The sequence below is a fragment of the Phyllostomus hastatus genome, unplaced genomic scaffold (genome assembly GCF_019186645.2).
Source record: "Phyllostomus hastatus isolate PE091 unplaced genomic scaffold, TTU_PhHast_1.1 phas_contig_159, whole genome shotgun sequence".
NCBI classification, from domain to species: domain Eukaryota; kingdom Metazoa; phylum Chordata; class Mammalia; order Chiroptera; family Phyllostomidae; genus Phyllostomus; species Phyllostomus hastatus.
This window is the reverse complement of record NW_025333640.1, coordinates 29,159,331-29,178,216: the sequence shown is the minus strand read 5'-3', so window position 1 is coordinate 29,178,216 and position 18,886 is coordinate 29,159,331. Positions and strand designations below refer to the sequence as shown.

Sequence of the window (18,886 nt, the reverse complement as noted above, 5' to 3'; positions counted from 1 at the left end):
AGAAGGAGGAAAATCAAATGTCTTTCCAACAGCCCCGAAGCCAGGACGAGAACTTAGCGGGTAGCAGTGATCATCAGAGCAGCTCTGCCACGCCGGGAAGAGGGAGGGGCAGACTTCCCCCGTGCCGTGCACTGTCCTGCGGAGCCAACACCCAGCGCTCCGATGGGGAGTTCTCCTGACCTGCTTGTGTGGGCGGTGTCCCGGCGGTGGGGGGGAACGGCCTCAGACTCTCCGTCTGGGATGTGAGCTCTTGGCTTATCACCTCCATGGTTATTCTAATATTCAATTATTCAAAAGATGCCAAATACAATTCAGTTTTATTTACTGTGTTATAGTTATCAATTAACAATGTGCTTGCGTTTGTGGGGTGTTTTTTTTACCTAATTGAGTTATATAATCAGAAATTAAAAGAAAAAGTCTTTGGAAAATTGGCTAAGAAGTTAGGCAAGTAAAGTAGTAATTTATGATAGTACATTTCTGTCTTTGCAAAAACTATGTTCTAGTTCAAGAGATTCAGCCATTTATCTTTAATTGAACAGATTCCCTAATATTATCTACTAGTGAACAATTAGATTTGTTTGTTGTTTTTCCCTTCAGAGTTACTGTTAAATCATGAATTTAAGCAGCTTTGGTGTGCTTGAATTCATTACAGTTGCTATTCCTATAAAATGACCCCGTCTTTGGCCACTTCAAGGTGGATCCTCATAGTGCTTGACAATGGCCTTGCTATAGAGGTAGGACGTATGTTGTAAAAAAATTTTTAAGAAAATATCTCATGAACATGAATTTCCAATTAAAACTGAACTACAAAGAGGTTTCTTTTCAAAGTTCTGCTATCTCACACCTGCATTTAATTCCCCTCCCTCGAGAATCTAATGTTCGAAACTGTGAACGATAGAACTGGGGTATCACAGCAGTGTTCCCTGGCCCCATCCCACCACCCACACAACCACACACACGTGGGCACATAGAGGTACCACAGACCCAGAGGAGTAATACCAAGAACACTGCAAAAAATAGGATTTTATATTGGGCTTATGAAGTGGGAAATTTTTCCGCAAGTGATTCATGGAGGGTTTGTTCAGGAAAAAGTCAAGAGAGTAAGGAACAGAGAGCAGCGCAGGGGAGGACACCAGGCACAGAGACAGTTTCGGGGGAAGCCTTGCCTTAGCCTGACTCCGGGGAGTACTTTGGAGCATGAATCACAGCACAGACAGTTGTCTCGCCTGGATGGAGGCAAGGGTCCTAAGCTGTTGTGCCTTAGTCATTGGCCATAGACCAGCCTGACTGGGTGGTGCGTAAATTCCAGGGCATTTCTGGGCAAGATGGCTCCCATCAGCCTAGGGTGGTGCTCCGCGGGAAGCCAGAAGTGTGAGCCACTAAAACCAATACTTGTGGCAGCTGGGAGGTGGTTTCACTGAGTAGCAACAGGGATCTCGGCAGCATGCCAGCAGTGTCTGTCTCATCCACCCTGGGCACCACGCAACATCTACTCACTTTTCCCATTGTTTCCTCTTATTTACTGACGGGTTTCTATGACTTTTGATTAGCTCTAATTTCTGGGGAACTTTACTAGAGGAAAGTTAGTATGACAAGCACAGTGTCCACTCACTGGTTTGCAACCTTGGGAGTCCCCGGGGTGAATTTGAGAGTGGCCTTCATACCTGGGGAGTGAGGGGGGACCAAAGAAAGGAGGCAGGCCACTCCGGATTGGTAGGTGGTGGTTTTCATAAGCAAGAGAGCTTATGTATGAGGCTTTTCTTGGGCAACTACAAGTTGAGTAGATCCCTACACCCACCCACTAGAATCTTAAGAGTTTATATAAAGGTCTTACTGGGGTTCAGTCATGTATACAGTCCAGATGGTCTCAGCCACAGCTTGCTCTTTCAAGGCTGCAGTTTTGAAGGGCCTCTTCCACAGAACAGTGAGCAGGGCGCCCATTCCAAGGATGGGGAGGTGGTACGGAGCCTCTGGTTGCCTGAGTCCAGGTTGGGGGTCAACCAGCAGTCACGTCCTCTCAATGACCACCTTTCACACCACTACTGCATTTGTTTCCAAGGGAATTGTTGCCATCTATCATCTCTTTTCTCTACCACTTATTCTAGATTTCCACCATTCTATCCAGCACTTCTGATGATGTGGATGGCTTGCCTGGGAGGGGAACCAAGGTCCTCATGCCTGAACTTTTGGTAACAATGCTCTTATCAGCCTGTGGTTACCTTACTTACCCGCATACTATTAAAATTCTGCACACAAATATAAAGAGATGCCCAGAGTTTGTTACCTGAATGCCAGACACATTCTCCTCTGCACCCCTCCTCTTCACTCAGTAGTGGCCCCATGTCCCCTGGGTGATCATGGTCACTCGCCCTGCCAGTGTGGAAACACTTTGCCTGACAGCTGGTCTCCTCGCAGGAGGAACCCGACTTGGCCAGGCAACAGTTGGAGCTGTAGACTCAGGGGATGAAAATTGTGGACGTGTGAAGCCAAGTCCTTAAGAAGTTGGTTACCATGAATGATGGTGAGCATAGTCACTTCTATTTCTACCACTTTGATTCCTGGATTTAAGTAGCCCAACCCCTGCAGACATAGCGTCACCTGATGGCCATTGATGTAAGATGAAGCTCATCTTCAAGGACTGTGTTCTCACAGGGTATTATTTCTAAGCTGGGGCCTCAGCTATGCCTTCAAAAAGGCACTCCACTGATATGCCAGGCAAGCAGCTCTGGACAGGGTAGGGCGATGCAGACGGCAGCGGCACTCAGAACTGTTGTCCACAGCCACCTATCTTTGGGTGGAAATCAGGTCTTTCGGTCTCAGCATTGTTTGGCAGGGCATCATGTCAGTAGCTCAGACACTCCGTGGGTCTGCAAATGGCTGAGAAACTATGGGAAAGAAGGGCAAAATCATACCCAGAACATCGGCCCACCTTAGGCAGAATGCGTCTTGTGTTTCTGAGGAGGAAGGGGTGGAAGCTGATCGCTTAGCCATCAAACGGCTGAGGGTAACTGGTTAACTGCTTGATTTCTTTAAGAGATGACGCAGCATCACGGGCTTCAGCACTGGGCTTTGTTTCAGCAAGTTGTTGGCGTTCTGTAGCAGCAGTAGCCAGAGAAGACTTGTGAGAGTACACTGTTAATTTTATTTAAATTTATTCATGTAAATTTAAATGGGCGTGTGTGTCTGATGGCTATTGCTGTGGACAGCACTGCTCTATATAGAACTCTGGCGTAAGCGCCATCGTACGCGAAAGGAGCAAAGTGGATAAAGGTATGTTTTAATGCATGCTACCATTAAATAGGATGGTAAATCATAAGATTAAAATGAAAGTTTTTCTGTAAGAGGAAGGAGAAAGTCAGCTGGGGTGGATATGGAATAGAAGTGATACTTTTTAAGATACACTTTGTTTTGTAAGTTTGACTTTGTAAATATATGCATGTTTAAAATAATTAAAATTAAATTTAAAAAACAATCATTAAATGGTGTAATGCAACATAAGGCAAATAAATATACATTTGTATCCAGGTGATACAATAACCATAACACTAAGGACTCTTCCAAATGACTCTAAGCCACAGCAGCGTGATTGTACGACTGTGTTCTCAGTGATCATAGCTCTGGGGGCAGCCCTGGCGTTGCTGTGCTCAAACCATCTGTGAGTGCTGTGAGATAAAGCAAATGTGGTGGGACTTAGACTCAGCGTGTTTGGTGTGGAATAAAAAAGCCGTGCGTGCAAGATTGATGGGGCTAAGCCAACACTGTTTTTGGGAATTGGAATAAGAAATTAACATGATCTCATGCTGATTTTCATCCATATTTATAGATATAGTTATAGAAATATGTAAATATATACATTTTATATTATACATTCTTGTTATATATTTATATTACATATTTGTACTTATACCTTATACTTCTAAGTACTTTATATATAAGTGTTCTTATAAAGTACTTTATATTTATGAAAACATTTATATATGTATTTATAATTTATAAGAATGTAGAGAAAAATTTATAATATCGATTATATCTTTATAATATATAAGATTTTATATTAACAATGTGCACATGTATATTCTCACTGGAGAAATGGGTCCCTTAGGTGGGGCTAGGAATGTACGAGCTGTCTCTGGAATATCTCGTGCTGCAAAGCAAGGATGCTATCGAAGACTACTGGAATCCCTTTAGCAGGGTGCACACGCCAGCTGGACCACGCTCCCATCTCCCAGTTTGAGACAAAAGGTAACAACTAGAATAGCTTGAAATACATTAAATATCTTTAAATGTATGAATTTGTAATGATACTTAAAAAATCTCTTTGATCATCCTTGGAGATACACGGGAAACAATTTACTTAGAAAATGGATAAATAAATGGAAGGATTTGACTGTTTATCTAACTTTTGCTACTAAAACTATTGTTTTACTTGATGAAGGGAAACATTTATTGGTAAAAGTATTCCAGTTAACAAGCAGCGGATGGTAAAATCAGCACATCGTCATTTTCCAATCCTTGAGGAATTAATTAATTGATTCCGGCAGTGTTCAAATCAGTGGCTGCTGACGCCGCGAAAGAAAACCAGACAGGAAGTCAGTACCTACTTCTTGCTTGAAGCAATAACACCGCCTATGACACATTTTTTTGCGTCCCTCCTCCCCAAAAAAGGAAAAAATAAAAGTCATCAGAAATATTCAAGTGCCAAATCTGTTGAATGAGGAAATGGAAGAGTCACGGAATGTGTTAAATGATACCACAGGGAATGAAATCAGTAAAATCTGTGCGGGAAACTCACAGGGTATGTGTAAATTATTGTAAGGAAACCATTTCAAGGAAAACTAAACCAACACAAAATGGAGCTAGGAACCTGTCCATGAACATAAGTGACACATTAATCAACCCAATGTATGGGCCTTCGTTTGATATAATTCAAATACACAAAATGTGAAAAATCCACACAGTTTGGGAAATGTGAATGGTGTTTGATGACATTAAGAAAATGGTTCTTTTGTGTGTATTAGTGTGTTTAATGAAAAGACTACATTTTTTTGTAAGGGAGGTGCTTGCCATTTAGAGATGCATGCAGAGATATATACTTAAAATTATACGATGTCCAGAATTTACCTGGAAGCAGTCTGAGTAGAGAGCTAGGAGGTGAAGATGGAACAAGAATGGCTGGGAGTCGGTAACTGCAGCCCGCATGAGGGGTACCTGTGGTTTGTTTTATTTTCCTCCTTCCTCTTTTTGGTATATGTTTGAAATTTTCCATAACAGCAGGCTACAAACACAGAAGAAATATAATGATTTTTTCAATAAAAGACCTCATTCTATCTTTTGACCTTCGCCCCCAAATGCAGTTAGCAGAGTAGAGACAAAGAGAGCAATTGTAAGGTGTCTGCTTTGAGCTTCCCCTTCAGCACCCTGCAGACCTAGTGCGCAGTGCTTTCCTCGCTTAATGGGGACTTGACCTTCTTGACTCCACGTTCAAGTGCTCTGTGTGGCGTTATCTGCTCTAAGGAAATCATGGTCAAGTGGCTTCACTTCCCCTACCACCTGACCTCCCTGGAGACAAAAAAGACCACACTGGCTTAGATGAGATATGTTTTGAGGAAGGGGCCATACGATTGTCTTTTCCATTACTTACCTCTTTATCATTCTCTGAATTTCACTCTCTCCTTGTACCATAAGCTACTTAATCACTTATTTATTTTTTACCAAGTGTTGTAAACAGTGAGAAATGCCTTGTTCTAACAGAGACACAGTTCGGCTTTGGGGTGATGATACATGACCTTATTGAATTACTCCAGCAATACACACAGCTCAAAACACCGAGGGGATCCCAGAAAGTATATTACACACTTCTGGCTATCCAGAAATTTATCATTTAGTTGAAGAGAGATAATAAGTATGCCCACATGCCTCCCCCCAAAAGAAACAAGCAAACAGTTTCATCCTAGACTGACTGGCAGTGTAACACAGCACGGTGGCAGCAACGGTGAAAACAGTGCAAATTCACGTACTCATGAAGGACTTAAGACTTGAGCTGAGTTTTTAGAAAGTGGGTGGAATTTGTGTGGCTGAGACAGGAAAAGAAAGGAAGGAGAACGTGGACCAAGATACCTGGGTTGAAACGACTATGTAAAAAAGGATGGTTAGGACTCATTTAACCGGGAAGGGTGTGAATGGAAGGACGAGGGAAAATGGGCTGTACGTAGAGATTGTAGAGGTCAGATTACACTGGGGCAGGAAAAGCAGGGGGCGGGGCGTGATGGACGTGAGGAATCAAGTCAGACTTGAAGGGCGATCCATTCCCCTGTGGGTGAACGTTAGGGTGGTCTGTGCTCATAGGCATTGTGAGTACTACTGCAATAAACTCGGGAGTGCAAGTATTTCTTTGAGATCCTGTTTTCAGTTCTTTTGGATGTACACAGTCCCAGAAGTGGGGTTTGTCCTTATACCTTAAGGTAGTTCTAGTTTTAATTTTTTGAGCCATCTCCATACTGTTTTCCACAGTAGCTGCGTCATTTTACATTCCTGTGGCAGTGTGCAGCGGTTCCATTTCCCCACATTTCTGCCAACACTTATCTTTACTTTTTGATAAGACTCATTCTAATGGGTGTGAGGTGACATCTCACTGTGGTTTTGATTGGTGTTTCCTGGGATTAGTGATGATGAGCACATTTTCATTACATGGTCATGTGTATATCTTTTTTGGATGAAAGCAATTAGAGAAGACACAAATAAATGGAAAGGCATCCCATGTTTAACAATATTGTCTTCCAGTATTGTTAAAATGCCAATTTTAAAGAAAAATAAAGAGAACCTGATAGTAGATTGGTAAAAACAGAACAGAGGCTAAGAATCAAAGAGTAGTTCAAGGTGCCCGTGCTTAAAGACTGGAAAATGTGTTAAATTAGAAGTAACTGCTCGTAACAGAGGAAAAAGGCCAGTTTTGGATACAGGTGTGTGTTGGGACACAGCAAGTTCCCAATTAAAAGGACTCTCCTAAGGAGTAAAGGTGAACTCTGCAGATATCCAAAGAAAATATTTGTGTCTTCTTTCTCACATGAAAAGACACTGGAATCTCCTGGTGACAAAATTTTCATACGTGACATCCGAAGTTGTGAGTTTAAATTCCAGCTCTTCCCTTTCAGCAAATTATCTAACATTTCTCGAGCCTTGGCTTTATTCCATGAGAGTAGAATCAATGATATCTCCTTCATCGTACTATCGGGGGCTAAAAATTGACAACATATGGGAAAGTGTCTAGCAGAGCACCCAGAGCAGGCAGACTCAATAAATGTTTGTTCCAGGGAAATTAAATGAAATCTACTCAGGTCAAATTGCTTTGTATTCCACCAGTGAGATAACCCCACCCTCTCTCCACGTTGTGACAGCCTCACATCCATCACAGGGCCCCTTTAGGCCTGGGGCTCAGGCCTGGGACCATCATCTTTAGCACTGTAAGATGAAATTTTTTTATAACCAGAGAGAGTGAATAATTGAAGGTGTTAACACCTGCAGGATAAATACTTATCCCTCAAAAAGGTACACTCCTGCCCTTCGGAAGTCTGCTTCTGATGCTGCTTGAGATGCAGTCACCAGTAATGTCCCATTAGTGTCGTATGGGGAGGAGATGTCCTCCTGAAAATATAAATTTGAAAACAGCTTTTGGTGAGACTTTGAAAAAAAAAACAACAGTGATGGGAGCCAAGACAGAATTTGAAACAGAATGACACCTCAGTGATTTCTTTGAATAACAATGTTCTTGGCGGCATGCTGGAGGTGGGGGCTGGGGGGTGGGACCAAAACCACTTCCTCTCTGACTGTCTGTTTTTCTGGTCTTGGTTTAACAGGACTGAGTGGCTGGTCTGTGGTCCAAGGCACCTCATGGCCTTCAGCTGTCCCCCGGGGCTCCAGTCCTTCTGTGGCTGCAGTTAGGGTTTTGAGGAGAGCCATGCAGACTCGTTGGCCCCTGGGGAAGCAGTGGTGGCCAGTGTGGCCGTTCCACACTGCCTGGACCTGTGGGGGAGGGGACAGGGGCCTTGGGCCTCAGAGGATTGGCTGTGTGTGTTTGATAGGAAAGAGGGTTCACTCAGTCTGTCTCTGGGGGAGACAGGAAAGGCTTCTTTCTCCAACCGCTGGAAAGGATTCTCATGGTGACTCACCACACTAAAGGGTACAAGTTGGATACTTGATGGTATCTAAAACTTGATTGGAAAAGGTCCTTGGAGAATTTGCTTCTAGTATCTTGAAATTTGCTCAAGGCTCAAGAGAACAGGGAGCATTTTATCACGAAGAAGAAGAAAGATGTCATGCAATTATAGCAGAGACTATGCAAGGTAATGCGGGCCAGACCACGGCCCAGAGCTGTGGCCCTGTCCCCAGGCTGGCAGGGCAGGTGGCACTCTGATTTGGTAAGGGTGACCCCAAGTGGGGGCAGCTGACGATTCCAGAAAGGTTTGTGCGAACAGCTCAATGACTTTCTCTCCATCTTTCTCCAGGCTTTGAAGAAGATACTCATAGAATTCTGGGTCTGCAAGTTAAGATATCGAGAGCTTTAGCATTTATCATTGTTGCATGCTGTTCTATTTTCCACCAATGCTGAGGCAGTTCGAGACCCATATTTACCCATTCTCTTCCCATCTCCCCTTAGTTTTCTGTTTTCCCTCTCAACAAAACTGAACCCATTCTTGCAACAGGCTATGGGCACACAGATCTTCTAAATCCTTTGTATGTTCTTGCTTTCTGCAACCTGAACCCTTGTCTGCGAGTGACCCACACCCATCTCTCCTGTGCAGTCAGTAGATCCGCACATTCTCTGGGACTCGAATTCCAGCTCGTCCATTTGCTGCCCGTGAGCCATACAACCACCAGCTGCTTATCCTTGCCCGTGCTCTGTCTTCTCAACGTCTCTGAGTGGCCTTGAGGATTAAATGAGATTTATTTGTTCACTCAGCAATGCTTACTGAGAACCTTTGTTGAGACAGGATGGATGGCGGCAGGTGCTGGGGACACGCCGGCAAAAACAACAGCAGCAACAGCCGAAACACGTCTCTCCTGATGGAGCTTATGCCTCATCTAGGGAGACGGGCAATAGCCGGATACGTAAACACGGAAACAAAAGATGGGGAGCAGTGTTACATGCTGTGCAGGAAAATGGATCGGGGCCGGGGTGGAGGGGGCGTGGAGTGTCGGTGTGGATGAGGCCATGTGAAGGTCTCTTCAGGAAGCGGAGTATCGGTCACGCGCTGGGATGACCTCTGTGACTCTCTGAAAAGGACACTCCAGGAGGAGAAAAGGAAAAGAGCAGAGACGTGGGGGAAAACACACTGATCTCTCATGTCTGAGGGACAGCAGGGCATGGTTATAAGGAGGAACTTACTGAAGTGCCGAACTTAAGATAGCAATGGATTAGCAAACTTTAACTATTGTTAATACTATATGCAAAGAAGCCAGCTTCCTCTACTAATGGAAATGACCCTGCACGCAGCCCTTCCTCTTCTAAGCGCATCTCAGCTGAGCCTAGCTGGGTTGTTAGGCTGTGATATCTAAGGTACCCTTTCTGATTTTTTAAAAGCTTATGCATAAGCGTTTAAAAACAGAGGAAATCAAGGGGAATGTAAGCCCGACGCCTGGGCTCGGCATAAACTTTATGATCATCAGATTTAGAACTGAGCGAGGGTGGCCTTCTGTGTGCTGCCAGCTGACTTGGGCAGGACCACCCACAATCGTCCAGTGTAAGGTTTTTTGTATCTCACATTAGGCTGCGTTTCCTGTTGACTGTTCTTTATTTCTCACGAGCCACAGACTTCTTGAAAGGGGAGCCCGTTTCACCTCCGCACTGAACTCGCGACGCAGAGCTCAGCGCTTTGCACAGCCTGCGCGTGACACGATGGCTCAGCGTCGGGAAAGACGCTGGGGAGACAACTCAGGCAGCAGTGAGCCCTTTCAAGGCTTTCACTCCACGCAGAGAGATTTGCACTGTGGTCGGGGAGAGACTGAGGTGTGCTGACGGATGGAGGAGACGGGTGTCGGAAGGGCGTGGCCAGCAGCCGCCCTGTCTCTGGATGACCGCAGGGTTCCAGTCTGGAGGTGGGTTGCGTGAGGGGTGCGTGTGTGTGTGTGTGTGTGTGAGTGTGAATGCGTGTGTCTGTCCACGCTCGTGCATTACCAGGTGGATATTCTCCTTGAAAAAGGTCAATTTGGCATAGATCCAAATGACAGCAACATTATCTCCAAGTATGACTACCACTTTCAAGAATTGTTTTTCTTTTTATGGCCCTGTTCTATCATTTCCAGCAAGTGATGCTGGTTTTCCACGTGCAGTGATGATGCATTTCCACCTTTAGTGAATGTACTTATGAATGTACATGAGATGTTTTTACATAAAAATAATATAAATGGTATGTGGAAATACCCCATGTTATAAAGGAGGTAAGAAAGTGACTGAGGTTTGGGAAATAAAGCCTCAAGTACTTTTTTAGTAAACAAAAATACAATATTTTTCTTGCTTAAATTTCACCCCCAATTCTTAACTATCTTCTATGAGAACCAAACTATGGCCAATGTTTTTTCTAATTGTTGTTAGATTCTAGGAAGGAAGAAAGTCAGCAAAAAAAGTTTCCAATTTCTTTTTGTAAAAAGGCCTTTATATCCTATAATTTCTATTAGTGCCGATAAGAAATATGGCTACTTTGAAAATCTGACGGAGACAGACAAAGGCATGAGTAGAGAGACAGGGAAGGTGGGAGAGACGGAGGTGCAGTTGTGTCTCTCACTGTGGCTCAGCTCCGTACTCACAATTGGTATAATTCTGTCCTGCGCATCTTCAATTTCAGAGAAACTTTGGTCAGTCCCAGTGACCAAATAAACTCAAACCAGAGTAAATAAAATGCCCTTTCCTTTGTCAGAGAGAAAGAAAATCATTTCTTGTTTTGATTACTTTCTGAATAGCTCTTGGCAGTCAATTTTTGTTTCTGTTTTTAATCTAACGCGCATCGTCTTTGGTTAATTCACCTCGTAAAATTTGCATCTGGCCGTAGGGATGTCTGGTCTCTGGCGTTACCAGCTGCTTTAGAGGACTGACTCCCGGAATTGTTTACACTGCACGGTGCCCGGAGGAAGGCAGCGCAGACAATGGGCTGGCAGAGGGTGGCAGAGGGGAGCTCGCGCTAGTCCCACCCACAGGCCGGACTTAACGCAGGCTGCCCGCCCACGGTGTCTGGGCTGCCCCTTCCTTTACACGCAGCAAAGATACAGCCGTGTTTGGAGCGCGGTCCTTGTTACGCGGGTGATTTCACGCCCTCTTCATTTAATGAGGACTTAGAAGACGTAACGCGTTTTGGAAATTATCATAAAAACCATCATAATTATTAAAATAATTAAAATGTGTTACTTCCATTATGCAGTTGTATGTACAGTATCTTCCTAAGACTACTCTATCTTCTTTTGGCATCGAATTACACTATTAAAAAGGAAGAGAAGCTTGCAATCAATTAAGCAAAGATGCTCAGTACTCAGTTTTTTATAGAGCCTTTTTCTGACTTTGATTACAAAATTATAGTGCCAGGAAGTTCAAATCTAATCAGGGAAAAATCAAAAACCTTCCGAGGGAGGTCAGAGAAGAGTGTTCATATCATCTGGTTAAATTATTCTTAAAAATGTTCACTCTAGCATATTGGTACATCTGTGTGTTTAGTCATCTCTGCCGTTATTTGTCTGACCGAGAGATTGAGTCAGAATTACTGTGGCTGGGCCGCCTCACCACTCAGACAACTGCAGACTGGATCAACTTTTCCGAGTGCGGAACACAAATACTGGACACCCTGGTGATGTTGTGAGGTTCTGCCTCTTCCTGGGAACACAACATTTGCGATCACAGCAGAGGGTCATGCAGGGCGGGAAGGGCCAGGCTAAGGGGGAGAGCAGTTATAAAGCCACACAAGTGAGTTTGATGCCACCCTGTACTCTTTGGGATATTGTCAGGACGTAGTGAATCCGCAGTTCCACCACAGGTCCACCACCTGGTTCCGGAAAAGTCCGTGGAGTTTCTAGGACACTTGGCGTTCCTGGATGAATTTCCATTGCCACATTTGCTTTGGATCCTCTGCAAGAACCGCCTACATGTTTGTTTGTCTGGCGCAGGATTTTGCAACATTTTTACAGAGTGGGATGGCAGGTTCCATAGAGTGATTAGGTGCTGGCCAGCATTTCTTGGCCTGTGATTATGGCACCATTTCCGCCCCTCTTGGTAGGGCCCATTCCATCAAGGTTCACCAGCGCTGTGCTGTGCTAATTCTTCCAGCAATCAAGGTAGAACAGCAAATTGCTTGTTTGTAGCCTCAGCTACATATTTTTGCCTCTTGGTTAAAGGAACAGAGGTCAAAGTGATAAACTCTATAATTGTCTGCCAAAAAGATACTCTAGACATCCGAATTGTTTTCCTAGGTATATTGTATTATGTAAATGTGTCATGAGCAAATGTTCCTCTAATAGTTACATAAAGTAAGGGTTGTGGCAATAGCCTGCTTTGCTGCAAATGCTACATGATTTTATCTGCGTTGTCCTAGGTAGAGTGATATTTTATTCAGTTTGTAGGAGACATTTTAGATAGATTACTCACTTCTTTTATATCTCTTTTAGATTATTCTTTTTTTAAATTTTATTTTAATCATTGTTCAAGTACAGTTTTCTCCCTTTTACTCACATTCCAGCCCACCCACCCAACCCTCCCCACTTCTCTTTTAGATCATTCTTAGAGTAACTATAACAAAAGCATATACATTTCCACCCTGGTTGGGTGGCTCATTTGGTTGGAGTGCTGTCCCATGCAAGTAAAAGGTTTCAGGTTCAATTCTCATCAGGGCACATACCTAGGTTGAGGGTTTGATCCTTGGTTGGGCAAATATAGAAGGCATCTGATCTCTTTCTCTGTCACCCACTCACCTCTCTCTCTCTCTCTCCTTCCTTTCCTTTCTCTTTAAAATCAATAAAACATATTCTTGGGTGAGGATTAAATAAAAAGGATATACATTTCTATGGATTAGCTTGTAAAGACTTTTACTGAATTTGCTGAAGAAGAAATTTGTGCATTTTTAAATTATTGTAAAATAAAAATTGGTGGTCTTTACTGTTGTATTTCTACTTTATGTAATGTGTTATACAGTTTATAAGTTTTAAGCAACAAAAATATTTCAAGCGATGCATATAATATTTTGAATTATGTAGCTAAAACTTATGTTTACATAATATCATTCCAGGTTCTACTGACTACCTAAACAAATTCAAATCATCACGATGGAATCGTAACGGGATAGCACAATAGAGTCAACAATGAGGTATTTGTCCCTTACCGTTCTGGCTTGCACTGAATTTTTTCCTTGAAGAAATTCTCTAGCCAGAAGAAGCCTGCAAAATCATCCACTTTAAAACATCAACTTTACACAGGGGGCACCAAGATCCAGATGGACTCAGGAAATTATTTGAGGCCCCCCAGCTGGACAGGCGTAGAGTCATGCCCCAAACTCTGCCTCTGGTGACTAGGGTTCACGGGCTGCTGGGCCCAGGATTCACAATCTGTGAATCCCAGATTGGATTTCTGACTTTGACAAAGTGACCTAGAACTGCTCCATTTCTTCATCCATAAAAATGGGAGTAAACGACCCACTATATGGGACACCATAGATGAGAATGGACAGTAAGTACCCAGTATATTGCCTGGAATACTCAACAAGTGTGACTTTCCTCCCCTCCAAGGCTCTTTGCAGGGTAACACTGATGAGCAAATGTTCCCCTCCACTGTTCCTTCTCCTCCCACTGGTTAATCCTGTAAAATAAGATTTCCAGCTGTATATATGGGTTTCTCTAAGCACCAGGACTGCAAGAAAGTGATCTTTGCCAAGGACTATAAACCACTCTTCTACCAGTTGTGTTGGCTTGGGCTTAGCTATTCTAAACTCTAAAAGATACCCTCACAGTGACTTTTAGGAGCCCGTGAAGTTTAATTTTAGGTTTGGCACAGAAGTTTCAATGACCCGAGGTGATGACATACTGCTCGCAGTCCGGTTTCAAGGTCCTGATACGTGTTATCCATTCTGTGGCTGAAAGCTCAGGGATCACCAACATGAAATGAATGAAAAGTGTTTCCAAGTGCCCTGGTTGTAGTTTTCGTTATTAAGTAAATAGAGATTCTTCAGATCCATTAAAAGTAATTTTTCCCCTATAAGCATCCACCCCAGGATGGACATAGGGCACAGCAAGCCGCTGCCAGATAGTAGTGCCTTAGTGTCCAGGAAAAGGAAAGCTTTGTTCTGTGATGACCACACTTTGAGGAGCGATGCCTATGTGCCAGGGGCTCTGCTGGAGAAAACCTGTTCTTCCGGGGGTTAAGTTTATAGCTGAAAGTCCTAGACCAACAATAAGGCTAAGATACGGTTTAAAAAATAAACATTAGACTCACAAACCAATGCTCATTTCTCCATACCAGTTGCGTTTCCAAACCAACCCTTTCTGTGGCTCCCTTTGCTAAATGGAAGATCACGATTCAGTCTGAAATACTCTAGAATCAGAACTAAGGAGCCATTGTACAAGTACAGTAGAATTAAAATGGCAATGTTGACTTCTTTTTATTACCCTTGGCTTGTGAGTTTGTAAGCTGTGAATTTGTTGGTCTTGTTACTGGGGAGAGCCCCAAGTCAGGAGGTACCCCCCGAGCCTGTCCCTCAATTCTTGCCTTGCTGGCAAGAGACAAGTTCAAGCAAAAGACAAATACGTGTAGTGGAAAGGAGAGAGCAAGTTTATTTATGAAACACGGGCAAACACGCAACTAGCGAGCAGGCGCCCGGCTAGTCTGAACGCCCCGCGTATGGAGGAAATACAGTTGTTAGTGAGTCTGTTAGTAAGTCTGTTCTGTGCCCTTGAGCCGAGGCTACAAGGGGACACTCAGCTAGTCTGAGCATGCTGTCTGTTGGGGTTCATGGGTCATATAACCTACTCCGCCTCTAGGTTCCCCTGCTTCTCCCCGTTCTAAACCTTGGGAATAACACAGGGCTGCAAAGGTTTTTTTTCTCAGCTGGTAACGGCTCTTTGTCTTAGAGAAGTTGTTGCAGAGTCCCTCTTTCCCAGCGCACAGTCTCAGGACTCCCCTCCTCCTGCGCTATCCCTGCCTGTGATGTTCGGAACACCCGGCGATCTTATCGGACGGGTGTCAGGACTGCTGAGTCAGAGGGTGAGACCTGTCTCTCTCCTCCTCCCTGCCTTCGTTTACTACCTGTCCTGCCTAGCCATCTTGCTCTAGAAAAGAAGTAGTTTTCTAAACAAATTTGTTTGAGCTGCTAGGTCCTTCACTGTTGGCATAATGAAAGGGTTGGAATGTGGCTTTGTCAGAAAGGATGAGGAAATTCCAGCCAGTTACGGACTGAGCTCTCAACATTCATGTCCCAGAGAAGACAGTGTGGCAGGATGAATACCGTTCTTAGAAACAGAAAAATAGAATGAAATGATGGTTTCGAGTCTAACATTTCAGTCTTTAATCCATTTTGAGTTTATTTTTGTGGGTGGTAGAAGAGGACTCAAATGTTAGACTTGAAACCATAAAAATCTTAGAAGAAATCATAGGTAGTAAAGTGCCAGACATTCTTTGTAGCGATATTTTTTTTCTGATATATTTCCTCAGGCAAGGGAAACAAAAGAAAAATAAACAAATGGGACTATATCAAACTAAAAATTTTTTGCACAGCAAAGGAAACAATCAACACAATGAAAAGACAACCCACTGAATTGGAGAACATATTTGCCAATGATATATCTGATTAGGGGTTAATATCCAACATTAGTAAATTAATAAAGAACTTATAAAACTCATCACCGGAAGAATAAACAGTCCAATTTTAAAATGGGCAAAGGACCTGAATGGACACTTCTCCAAAGAAGACGTGCAGATGGCCAATAGACCTGAAAAGAGGGTCGATGTCATTAGCCGTCAGAGAAATGCAAATTAAAACCACAGTGAAATGCCACCTTACACTTGTCAGAATGGCCATCATCAATACATCAACAGACAACAAGTGCTGGCAAGGACGCAGCTTCCCTCTGGCCATACTGTTGCCTGTGTCCATGGGTCATGCGTATTCGCTCTTTAGCTACTCTCTTCCCTTTCTTTCATCTAGTCCCCCCCAACCCCTCCTCTCTGACAGCTGTCCGACTGTTGTATCCATGCCTCTGTCTCTATTTTGTTCATCAGTCTATTTTATTCGTTAGATTCCACATAGGAGTGAAATCACGTGGTATGTGTCTTTCATGGACTGGCTTATTTCTCTTGGCATAATACTCTCATGCTTGTGTGCATCACTGGGGCTGCAAGAACGTGGATGATCCGTTTGAGTAACGCAGGGCAAGAAAGGGAGAGGGGAGTCATGGAAGGGGAAGGGGGCAAAAAGGGAAGGGGGAGTAAGAAGCATAGTTAGGGGAAGAGGGGCCAGGAGAAAGATCACACCCCCCCAACGCTCTCGTTTGCGCACTGGCGCAGACGCTCCCTGCTCTGACCGAGCTGCAGTCCAGAGCTCTGATCTATTGAGCTATCTTCTCAGTTATGAGCAGTTTATGAGTTTAATTATCGCCTCCCATCTCATGTCCACTCACTGAAGAGAAATGTGTCTTTAGAGTCCCTTTAAAATTGGATTGTTTCTATGGGCTTAAACCTACAGGAGATTTTAATTTGGACTATTTGTTCCCTAACGAGGAGGACTCGTTCTCTTGTTCCTGCGCAGAAACTGTAGAAGGAGTCCCAGCGTGCCCGCTCCTGATGTGAACCAGCTCAGGAGGACACTCCGGGCATAGGAGGGCCGGGAGCTGGGTGCCGTCGTTTCTGCTGCCTCAGACATTAGAGCTGAAAACGCCCTTCCCATTCGCCCAGTACATCTTTCTGCCAAAGCCAGCTAAATCTGAGCACTGGTTCCTTTCAGGACTTTGTATAGTTCATATATTGTAAAGCGTCAGGATCGCACAGTCCCTGGAAAATCCGGTCTGTCCATGTGCATTACGGCAATGAGGTTGAAGGGCAGGCGTGTGATGACTCACTCAGGGCCAACCTATAGGCACGAGAACAATAAAGACTGATCAGTTTTTGGACTCTCCTAAGATTAGTAAACAACGTTTTATATGGTGTTTTGTTTGCCCAGGTATTTTTTCACATATTGTCTCGGGCAGTTCTTGTGTCATTCCTGTAAGACAAGGAAAGCCTTGTCCTACGTCCCCTTCACAGATAAAGAACTCGAGAGTCACAGGTGGTGGAGAGTCACGGCTGATACTCACTCACGTCACTTGTTTTCCCATCTGTCACTTTTCCCGTGCACCTCATCAGCTCAGCAGAGGAATGTTTCCTGGTTTATTCCTGAGTGCCCATTGTTGCTTGGAATTAAATGACACCGCAATCGTAGGAGAAAGCAATTAAACCAAATCAAGGGAGGTGAAGAAAAGAGACGTGTCTGTGGCGATGAAGACAGGAAATCGTGAAAGGAATTCTCAAGTGGAGGGGCTGGCTAAGCACGTCGCCGTGTGGGGCTGGAAGACACAGGTTCCCGCCGGACGTCCCCGGAACATTAGACACCGAGGTCTGTTTCCTTTCCAATGGCCCCCTTCCGTTTTACTCGCTGTATATGTGTCACATTACAGTATTTCCATGGTGACGAGCTATGATATTACAAACACTAATCAAATCTGTAGGAAGAAGACCAGGAGACAGAGGGCTTCCCGATTACTCAGAAATAACCTTTAATTACCAGCTCTAAGACAGCTTAAAGGAAAATGAAAGGGTACCACGAAACAAAAAGGAATTATGATTATTCAAACTTACCAAAGGTCTTAGGCGCAGGAAACACGTCAGCGCTCACGCTTAGTAAGTTGAACAGTTGATTCTCAGCACACTTTTAAATTTATTATCTTTTGTAAACATCCCCTTTTTAAATTCATTTCCATAATTCGAGAGATTCATTCAGCGGTATTTTTAAGTGGCTAAGGAGTAGGAAATATTTTAAAGATGTTACAGACTACATAAGAAAAAATGTAAATCACCAACAGTAACAACCACACAACAGCCCCCAAAGTGTCTGTCCTTCCTCAGGGGCAGCAGGCACCTCGGCTGCCTTTCGGGGGCAAGTGTCACTCGGGCAGCGGCTTATTTGTTCACAGTGCAGGTGCCAGCACATGTGTGGCCTTTCGGAAAACTGATGCCAGTTTTCTCTCCTCTGAACAGATTGTCACTTGTGGAAAGAATCAAATGCTATTTATCTGCATGTCAGCTGACGTATGCCACACATCTCTTGTCTTCTCTTGGGAGAATGGAATGGTGTTCTGGACCACGCAGGCCTGTCGCTGCGGAAGGAGTCGTGGAGTCGTTCAATCACGGGCACCGGCTGAATTTCCGAAACAATAAAACACTTCAAAGTTCATTAATGCATCTGTTTGCCTGTTTATTTGTTTAGTTGGCAAATGTTTATACATAGTACCGATCATACCAGGTATGTCAGGCCCTGGGATGGATTTGGAGATCTCAAATATGATAAATGCCTACAAGGAGAGATCATAGCAAAAGCCCTATGTTTAGTGTTCCAAGGGCAGTTCAGTGCAAATGTGCCTGCTCTCCACAAGCACAAACACACTTATTTACACACCAGGAATCTGAACTAGACTACGAGCCCATTTAGGAAGCAGTAAGTGCTCCACAAGGACATTTACTTAAATTCTAGCAGAGAATGAAAGATTCATAGATTAAACAAAAAGAAAGGACCAATGATGGGTTGCCGGCCATTTAAATTGTCCAGGAAAGATACTAATTCTGAAAGAAAACTCCGGTTTACTATCAATTTCATTTCTTTATCAAGAGGATATG

The 18,886-nt window shown here is 43.8% G+C and overlaps 1 long non-coding RNA gene across 1 annotated transcript; it reads left to right on the top strand.

Annotated features, from left to right (window-relative positions):
• The first annotated feature begins 9,900 nt into the window (after positions 1–9,900).
• Positions 9,901–18,686, top strand: LOC123814111. The gene is made up of 4 exons (XR_006784836.1): positions 9,901–10,092; positions 13,260–13,337; positions 17,360–17,609; positions 18,251–18,686. It is a non-coding gene; the product is annotated as an uncharacterized LOC123814111 (long non-coding RNA).
• The last annotated feature ends 200 nt before the right edge of the window (positions 18,687–18,886 follow it).